The sequence below is a fragment of the Macrotis lagotis genome, chromosome 2 (assembly GCF_037893015.1).
Source record: "Macrotis lagotis isolate mMagLag1 chromosome 2, bilby.v1.9.chrom.fasta, whole genome shotgun sequence".
In the NCBI taxonomy this organism is placed as follows: domain Eukaryota; kingdom Metazoa; phylum Chordata; class Mammalia; order Peramelemorphia; family Peramelidae; genus Macrotis; species Macrotis lagotis.
The window spans coordinates 328803126-328812718 of record NC_133659.1 but is presented as its reverse complement, the minus strand read 5'-3'; positions in this window follow the sequence as shown (position 1 = coordinate 328812718).

The window sequence follows — 9593 nt, the reverse complement described above, 5'->3', positions numbered from 1 at the left end:
AGAGAGACATAGGGGGGAGAGAGGAGGCAGAATTGCACACTCTTCTCAATGGAGGGGCATCTAGTCCTTAGGGAGAGATAATTGCATTAAGGGAAAAGTGCTCTCTTTTCATATTCCAGTGGAAAAAGAACATTGGCAACTGTGAACATGCAAATTCATAAAATTCTCCATATTTTAATTTAATTTCTTTTATATATTTCTCATAATTAGTTTTTCTATTATATCATGTTCTTTTCTTTTTCTAGCATACATAATAAACATTTAATTAAGGCTTATTGACTAAAGGCCTAATTTTGATATTCTCTGTTCCAAGGAAGGTTCCTCCCAGCTCTGGCATTCCATATTTGGTCAATAAAAAAGCAGTTATTAAATACTTCTTCTGGTTCTGCCATGGTGGTAAGGGCTAGAAATACAAAGGAAGAGGAAAAAAAGTCCTTGCCCTCAGGGAGCTTCCATTCTGTTGGGAGAAATAAACTTGAAATGGACTTAGACATATAAAGAATAGATGGGGGGGCAGCTCAGTGGATAGAGCACTGGCCCTGGAGTCAGGAGGACCTGAGTTCAAAATCGACCTCAGACACTTAATATTGGGCAAGTGATATTGGGCAAGTCACTCTTAAACCCTATTGCCTTAAATAAATTTAAAAAAAATAGATGGAGAGTAGCTAGGTGGCACAGTGGATAGATCACCAGCCTTGGAGTCAGGAGGATCTGAGTTCAAATTTGACACTTAATAATGTCCTGGCTGCATGACCTTGGGCAAGTCACTTAACTCCATTGCTTTGCAAAAACCAAAGAATAGATGGAGGACCAGCTCAAAGGGGAAGACACTAACAACAGAAGGGAATCTGAAAGACTTCCCACAGAAAGTAAGATTGAAGTGGATCTCAGTTGCAGCCAGGGAGGACAATATAAGAATGGAGAGGTACAGAGCCAGGAGATGGGCTGTTGTGGGTGAGGACCAGAAAATAATCCAGAGGGGCTGAACTGTAGAGTCTTTGGAGGGGAGGAAAATATAGCAAGACTGAAAAGGTAGAAGAGTTTGGAGGACCTGACTATACTGGATGGGTTCAAAGTCCTAATCTAATTTTATTTTTTTTTTAATTTTTTTTTTTAGGTTTTTGCAAGGTAAATGGGGTTAAGTGGCTTGCCCAAGGCTACACGGCTAGGTCATTATTAAGTGTCTGAGACCGGATTTGAACCCAGGCATTCCTGACTCCAGGGCCGGTGCGCCACCGAGCCTCCCCCAATCTAACTTCAAATTTTAAGAGCTGAACTCTGTGCTATACAAAGAGAACCCTAGAGAGTAGGGAAGATGACCTTAGGGAAGCTGGCAGCTGAATGAATTGGAATAGAGGGAAGGATGGGTGGGTGGATAAGACTTGAAGCGAGGTGGCCAACCAGAAAGTTATTGCAATAGTCTAGGCCTGGAGGTCTGAAATAGGGTGGTGGCTGTGTTAGCAAAGAGGTCATAATAGGAGAGAGGCGAGCAATGGATTAGCTATGTGGGGTGAGTGAGGAGTCAAAGATGACCTTGAGGGGCAGCTAGGTGGCGCATTGGATAGAGCACCTGCCTTGGAGTCAGGAGTACCTGGGTTCAAATCTGACCTCAGACACTTAATAATTAACTAGTCGTGTGGCCTTGGGCAAGCCACTTAACCCCATTGCCTTGAAAAATCTAAAAACAAAAACAAAAACGATGACCTCGAGGTTTTGATCCTGGTTGGAGGATGGTAGTATCTTTGGCAGCAATAAGGAAGTTTCAAATATGAGTGGGTTTGGGAAGGAAAAATAATGTTTTCTGTTTGGGGTGCATTGAGTTTGAGATTCTGTAGGTCCCCCAATTTGGGATGTCCAAAAGGCATTTGAACTGTACCTCAGGAGAGACTAGTACTGAGTATATAGATATTTAGTCATTTACATAGATATGATCCTTGAATGAGAAAGATTTCAGAGAGGCAAGAAGAGGTCATTTTAGACAGTTGTTTCAGCTTGGAGGCCAAACTGCAGCAAATTAAGAAGAAAGGAAGTGGGGTGGCTAGCAATAGAGCATGGGCCCTGGAGTCAGGAGGATCTGAGTTCAAATCCGACCCCAGACAGTTAATAATTCCCTAGCTGTGTGGCCTTGGGCAAGCCACTTAACCCCTTTGCCTTGCAATGACTAAAAAAAAAAAAAGGAAAAGAAGAAGAAAGGAAGTAGAGGCAGCAGTCCAAGATGGCTTATTCAAGTAGTGTAGCCAAGAAGTTGGAGAGATCTAGATAATAGCTAGCAGGCATGTCCAAGACAACTGAGCATTTTCCAAGGATGGAAGAGGCAACAGAAAGAATACCTGAAGAGAAGGGAGTGAGAAGGATGATGGAGGGGGCAATCAGCCGAAGGAGTCAGAATGGAATGAGATCACTGGTGAACCGAGAGGGTTTGACTGACTCCGTGGTCATCTCTTCACATGAGGCAGAGGTAAAGAAGAAAGTGGGGCAAGAGGTGAGAGTGATGTGAGAGGAGGACGAGGGAAAATGGAGGGAACTCTCTGAGAATGACCTCAGTTTTTCTGTGTGAAGCTGATAGGATGTGGAGAAGGTTCTGGAGCTGAGGAGAGATAGGAGGTATTTGGAGCGCCTCTGGAGATGGGGATAATGAATCCATAGGGAGGAACAGGATAATTGCCTTAGTGCAGTGAGGGCCCAGATGAAATGAAATAACAAATGCTTAGGGTAGACCCAGTTAGCAGTTTCATAATCTCCTCTAACCCAATTCAGCAGCATATGGAAAAGACCAAAGGTGAGGACTGATAATAATCCATGAGTTTGACCAGGAAGGCTTAATGTGGAACAGGACAAGGGTCAAGGGACTAAGGGACTTATGAGTAGAGAAGAATCTAGGACTGGAATTGGTTCACCAAGGAATGAAGATCTAGGAGGGGAAAAAGTGTAGCCAAGCACAGGAAGAGGGCCCGGGCAAGGGTCTGCCGGACGGGGGCGGCTAGGTGGCATAGTGGATAGAACACCGGCCCTGGAGTCAGGAGGACCTGGGTTCAAATCCGGTCTCAGACACTTAATAATTATACCTAGCTGTGTGGCCTTGGGCAAGCCACTTAACCTCATTTGCCTTGCAAAAAAAAAACCCTATAAAAAAAGAGTCTGCTGGACTGCTTAGAAGACAGGTGACAGTGTAGACGATGGCATCATAATGCATAGGCAAAGAGGGAATAATAAAGGGCACGGTTAGATAAATGAATCATTTCAGAGTTAATGAATATGGACGTAGAACATTTGTAGGTCACAGAATATTCCAGAAATCTCTTGTCTATAGCTCTATATTGCATGGATGTAGCTACGGTAACTGAGTCAAGTGTTCAACAGGGAAGTTGGAATATCACAAGGAGCATCTCTATATGCTGACGTTCCTTCCTATGAAGGAAAGAATTAGAGTGGAAAGATTATGAACTCTTTGGGGAAGGAAGGAGAATGTGCTGGGGGTTGGGAGATAACTCTGGGACCTCCGAGGGGGACAGAATGTTGAGTGACGGTGGTAAAGGGAGGTCCTTCCCAGCTTGGACATTCTGTGTTCTGAGGGCCCTTCCACCTCTGCCATTCCATGTTCTCAGGTCCCTCCCAGCTCTGATATGCTATGATACTTAGGGAAGTGTTCCACAGTGAGTAGAAACCAAATAAGGATCTTTCCTGGGACCCACACCTGGCCCAAGGTGAACCTATGGAATCTGTCTTGGAGCAAAAAGGAGTAAGGTTCATAGGGAAGCTTAGAGTCTCAGCCTGCCCACCCCCACCCACGTTAGCTCCCCAAAGGCAGGCTGATGGGAAGGGCAGGCCCACCTGGGGCCTGCTTGGCAAGGTGGTTCACTGCCAAGTCATGATATCATGGGGATGAGAGGGCACTGTGAGTTCAGCCTGTGGCTGGGGGGTGGGTACCTCCCTTCCTGGACAAATTCCTTTTGCCCGCAGGGCTCCCAGGCCATCCCAGGTTCAGGTTCAGGCTCAGGCTTGGGTCCAGGCTGGACTCATTTTGTTGGGTAGTGAAAGCCCTGTCTGCCAGTCATCTCCTGTTTTATGAGTCAAATGAGCAGGAACAAAAGATACAAGTTAGTTTTCCTTTTTTCCTGTCTCTTCTTTTCCTTCCAGGCTGAATTGGAAGTGAGTTAGTTATTTGTTGGTTGAGAGCATTGAGACAATATAGTTTGTCAAATCTCTCACCCCCCAGGACCCTCTGGAAGGGTAAACCAGAAGGCTGGGCCATAGGGCAAACTGAAGGCAGCTCTGCCCATCCCTCTTAGGTTACAGTGCAATGACTGAAGCAGATACCCACCCAATGACCTTCTGAAATTGTTTCCTCCAATTCCCTTCACCCACCCCAGCAGGCCTTTTTCCAGAGTCTGCTACAAGATTGTTGTTCGGATGATCAACTATGGCAAGGTAGGCCAATGGGGAGAGCTCTGACTAGGGAGCCCCAGCTCGGATGTTTATTCTCTGTGTGGCCTTAGACCAGTCATTTCATCCAGGTTATTTGAAAGATGTTATGGAAGATTGCAGTTGCCTGTCAGATGGAAAGTTTCCAGAGTCCTTCAGGTTCAATAGACAGACAGGCCTCTGGTTTCATTTATTTCCACTGATAAACTCCTCTACCCATTTCTGATGTTGAGCCATCCAACAGTGCTTAGGACTTGGGTGGCCCTTTTCTTCACTGGGTCTTCAGTAGTTGTGGTTGTGGCTGCTGCCAGACTGTGCCTCCACAGGATTGTTTCCCAGAATGGTGGTTCAGGCCACTCTTGGCTTCAAGGTCCTGGGGAGGATGGCCTTGGAGGAATCAGGACTAGTGTTCTAGCAGCTTGGAAGGTTAGGAAAGACTTCAAAAGTCAAAGAAGCTTTGAAAAGGGAAGTTCTTCCAAGAGAACATTGTACACATTAACACAGTGAGTTGGTCAGCTATGATGGATGAAACTCCCTTCAGTAGGTCAGAGCTCAAGGACAACCCTGAGAGATCTCTCATGGACTATGCCATCCATATCCAAACAAAACAACACAGAATCTGAATGAACACTATGTTCACTTTTTCAAAATTTCTCCTCTGTTTTTCCTTCCTATCCATTGATTTTCTTTCTTTTCCTTTACTCCTAATTCCTCATTCACAAAATGACCAATAGGTAAACATGTTCAACAGGAATGTTTATGTTCAATGTTCGCCACTGGGGCTGAGGGGAGGGATTGTGGACAAAAAAGTGTGTCATACAATTATGAAAGTGGATGAATGTTGAAAAACGTTCATATTATATAATTGGAAAAATAATGTTCACTAGACTGTTGGTCACTGAGAAAAGGGGTGTGGGAAGGAGAAGATGGAAGAAAATTGTGTAGCATAAGTAGCCAAGTGGGTGAATATTGAAAAACTTCCTTAACAAGTAACTGGGAAAATAAAATATCAACAACCAAGAAGGGGAGTTCCTTAACTTTTCTTCCAGATCTGAAATTCTAAGGCCCCTCCCAGATTAGTTCTGTGCCTCCTCCCAGGTCCTAAGTTCAAAGGTTGCTTCTAGCTCTGATATTCTATTCTTAAGAAACTTAAGAAACTATCACCTCTTTATACATTTATTCACCCACTTATTCATTCATTCAGTCAACTATCACACCCAAATTCCAGGTGTGCTCAGAAGCCAGTTACTTGCTTGGGATAAAGAATATCAAGATCCACAAGCCCCAGCTATTTCCAGATAGTTAATCCCAGAAGCCACCCCCAGGTCCAGCTCAGATATGGAAGAAAAAGAGGACACTGTCTCAGTTTCTCCACCTGTGAAATGAGGGGGTGTCTGTCTCCTGAAATGTGGACCTGGGCCAAATGACAAGCAAGCTTAGGAGGAATAATCAGACAGGTCAAACTTTAAAAATGAGCTTCCCATTCCCCCAAATGCTTCCCTTCCAGGTCTACCATTATTTCTCAAATTCAATCTCATTTAACAATCCCAAGGCATGATGAAAATCAATGGGCTCACAAGGACCTAAACCCCTCCTCTGTATCTGGAGAGAAATGAAAAGGATCCATTGATTGCCCGGATTATTTGATATAGCTGATTATTATATATTGTGCCAGCTGCTAGGCTTGGTATTGATGATAGATTTTTTTAATTGCTCTCAAGGTTTATATTCCAGCTGTACACAAATCAAAGTCCACACCAAAGGCATAGGAAGGTTTTTTAAGAGGGGGAAAAAACAGCAGCAAATGAGATCAGGAAAGGATCTTCCTTTCAAAAAGTAGTATCTGCCTTTCTTTGATTTTTTTGGTTCTGAGGCAATGGGGTTAAGTGACTTGTCCAAGGTCATACAGCTGGTAACTATCAAGCATCTGAGACTGGATTTGAATGAAGGTCCTCCTGACTCTGGGCCTCGTGCTTTATCTACTGAACCACCTAATTACCCTGGATTACTTGGAAAGAAGGTGGGGTTCTACCAGAGGGAGGTAAAAATAACCAGACATGGAAACAAGAAGTGGAATATTCTGAACAGGCAACAGCTGGCAGATTGCCTAGAGGAGAGGAAGGGAAATAATGTTTAAAAAGAGTATTTAGTAATGTTAATTAATAGTATTCATAAATAATTTTAAATAAGATTGAAAGGGGGGAATAGAAACCATTCTGGATAGGGTATTAAATGTCAAACAAGGATTCTATATTTTACCCTAGAGGATAGGAAGCCATCCGAAGATGTTTTCATCTGACTAAAACTGAACAAAAGGAAGACATCCAGATGGAGAGAAATGTTTTTGAGAGTAGGAGAGTGCCATTTTATTAAAATAAAAGTCCCCATTGCCTAAGGTGGTGATTGTTTAATAATAATGAAGGAAAGTCACATGGGGAATGTACATTGATGGCAGATGGGGTGCTTTGGAAAGGTGTCATAAGGCACAGGTGGACCTGACAAAGGTACTGGGATCAGTCATGAACCAAGAGTGGGGAATGACAGACAGCACTCAGAGGATGTTGGCTCTACCTTCTTTGTGGTGTGCATGGAAAGACAAGGGCAAGAATCACAGGGGATGAGAAGTCATGGAGGAAGGGGATGCACAGATGGACCAAGTCATGGACCCAGCACAACGTGGAAAATAACAATAATCTGTTGTTAGACTGGGTAGAGGACAGTGATGTTTGTCCTTCATTCTCAAAGAAGACCACGACATCAGGGAGGTGATGTCATGACAAGCGCATGAATTGGATTGGAATGAAGGGGGCTGTGCTGAGTCCCCAGCCTCACTTTCTCCTCTGGAGCCATCTGGGTCCAGTGACCCGACAGGAATTAGGATGACTGAAGATGGCCCTGGATGTGAGGCAGTCAGGATGAAGTGACTTGCCCAAGGTCACACAGCTAGTTAAGAGTCAAGTGGCAGAGGCTAGATACAAATCCAGGTCCTTCTGACTTCAGTCAGTTTTCTACCAGCTGAGCCATCTAGTTGTCTCTATAGGGTAGCGCTGGAGTCAGGAAGCCCTAAGTTCAAATTCAGCCCTTGGACATATCCTTAGCTGTGTGATCTCTTCTTGTCACAGTTTCCCCATATAGATTGGATCTTTAACACCCCCTATTTCTCAGGTTGTTGTGAGGATCCAGTGAGATCACAGGCCTGACACAGTGCAAGGACTCTATAAATGTTATTATTACTGCTGTTCTCTGACATTTCTATCATTTGATAGAGACATTGGGCAGCTGGTTAACACAGTAGAGAAAAGACAGGACCTGGAGTGAGGGAGATCTGAGTTCAACTCAGACCTCAGACACTAGCTGGGTGACCCTGGGCAAGTCATTTAACCTTGTTTTCCTCTGTTTCCTCAATTATACAATGACCTGGAAAAGGAAATGTTGAATTACTAAAAATGAAGAAACAACAATAGCAAACCACAAAATGCTCTCATCTGAACCTCCTTCCCGCTCTGTGATGGAAGGTTCCTGTTGCCATTAACTTGTAGACACAGAATGTGGTCCCCAGGTGTCCTGAGGCAGCCTCTGTTTGCTGTGCCCACTGTTAAATTACTCTAGGGATTGAAGGACAAGTAAAAAACAAACAAACAAAAAACCTTGCTGTAGAGACACCCCAAAATAAAACAAAACATTATTTTTTAAGAAAGATTTTATTTATTTTGAGTTCTTGCTTCCCTTCCCACCCCCCCCTCCGAAGGCAGTCTGTTAGTCTTTACTTTAAACCAAAACATGATAAATTGAGAAGATGAGAGGCAGCTAGGTGGTGCAATGGATACAGCTCTGGAGTCAGGAGGACCAGAGTTCAAATCTGACCTCAGACACTTGATGCTCACTAGCTGTGTGATCTTGGACAAGTCACTTAATCCCATTGCCTCACCTCAAATAAATAAGAGAAAGCGAGAGAGAGAGAGAGAGAGAGAGAGAGAGAGAGAGAGAGAGAAATTTTTTTTAAAAGATTGTACCAGCCTTGCCCGGTTAATGCCCCAGTCGGAAGACCCTTCCAATTACCCGAATGGGATTGGAGATTCACCTTTACTCCAGAAACTCATTCCTGCCCTAGGTTTGGCCCAGTGAGTATTAAAAACTCCTTGAGGGCAGGGACTGTTTGCCACTTCTGTATTGTACTCCCAGGACCAAGGGCTGTACAGAGAAAGTGCATTGGGTTTAACCAGATACCTGTTGATTAGAGTTATTTGCTTAGATTAGCTATTAGTCATTTGAGAACATAAAGGAAGGACTGGGGCCCCAAGTGAACAATAGACTGTTTCCTGAATGGGAAGGGACTGATGTGTGGAGTGGGCTCCCTGCCCCTCCACCATGGGGCACCCTGGGCATCCAGGGCACCTAAGTTTCCTGTTTCTCTAGGGAAGAAAAAAATGCTTGGGAAACTATGTGGTTTCCTGCCTTGCCTCTGGTTATCCCTGGAGGCAGCCTGGAAAAGGAATTTGCTTCTTGGGTAGTAACTTTCTGAGGGGGGGGGGGCAGTAGGGACCTAAACTGTATTTTGATTCACAACAATCATATCCTCAGGAGACTTCAAATGGGTGATTTTGGAGATCTTCCTCTGATGGTCAAAACAGAAGGCAACTCTTTTAAATTTTTAAATATAAAATGATCAGGTTATACCAGATAAGATTTCTTCCAGCTCTGACATTCCCTCTGAGATCACTTCCCATTTATCTGGATTCTATCTCATATGTCCAAGTTGCATTTCCAGAGAGAATTTCCAATTTCTCCTATCTATTAATTTGCTTGTAAATAGTTGTTTGCATGTTGTCTTCTCCATTATTGACTGTGAGATCACTGAGGGCAGGGACTGAGTTTTTGCTTTTCCTTCTGTCTTCAAAGTTTAGCACACAGTGTTGGTGTTCTGTCAAGTCTGACTCTTCATGGCCCCATTTGGAGTCTTGGTAGAAATTAGAGTGGTTTGTCACTTCCCTTTCCATTTCACTTTACAGATGAGGAAACTGAGGCAAATAGGTTGAAGTGACTTTCCCAGGGTCACACAGTCAGATTGAGCTCAGCAAGATGAGTCTTCCAACTTCTGGGCCCAGGTCCTTCTCCAGTGGGCCACCTAGCTGGGCTGCTCCATCTCATCTCTCAGGACCCCGGTTGATTTT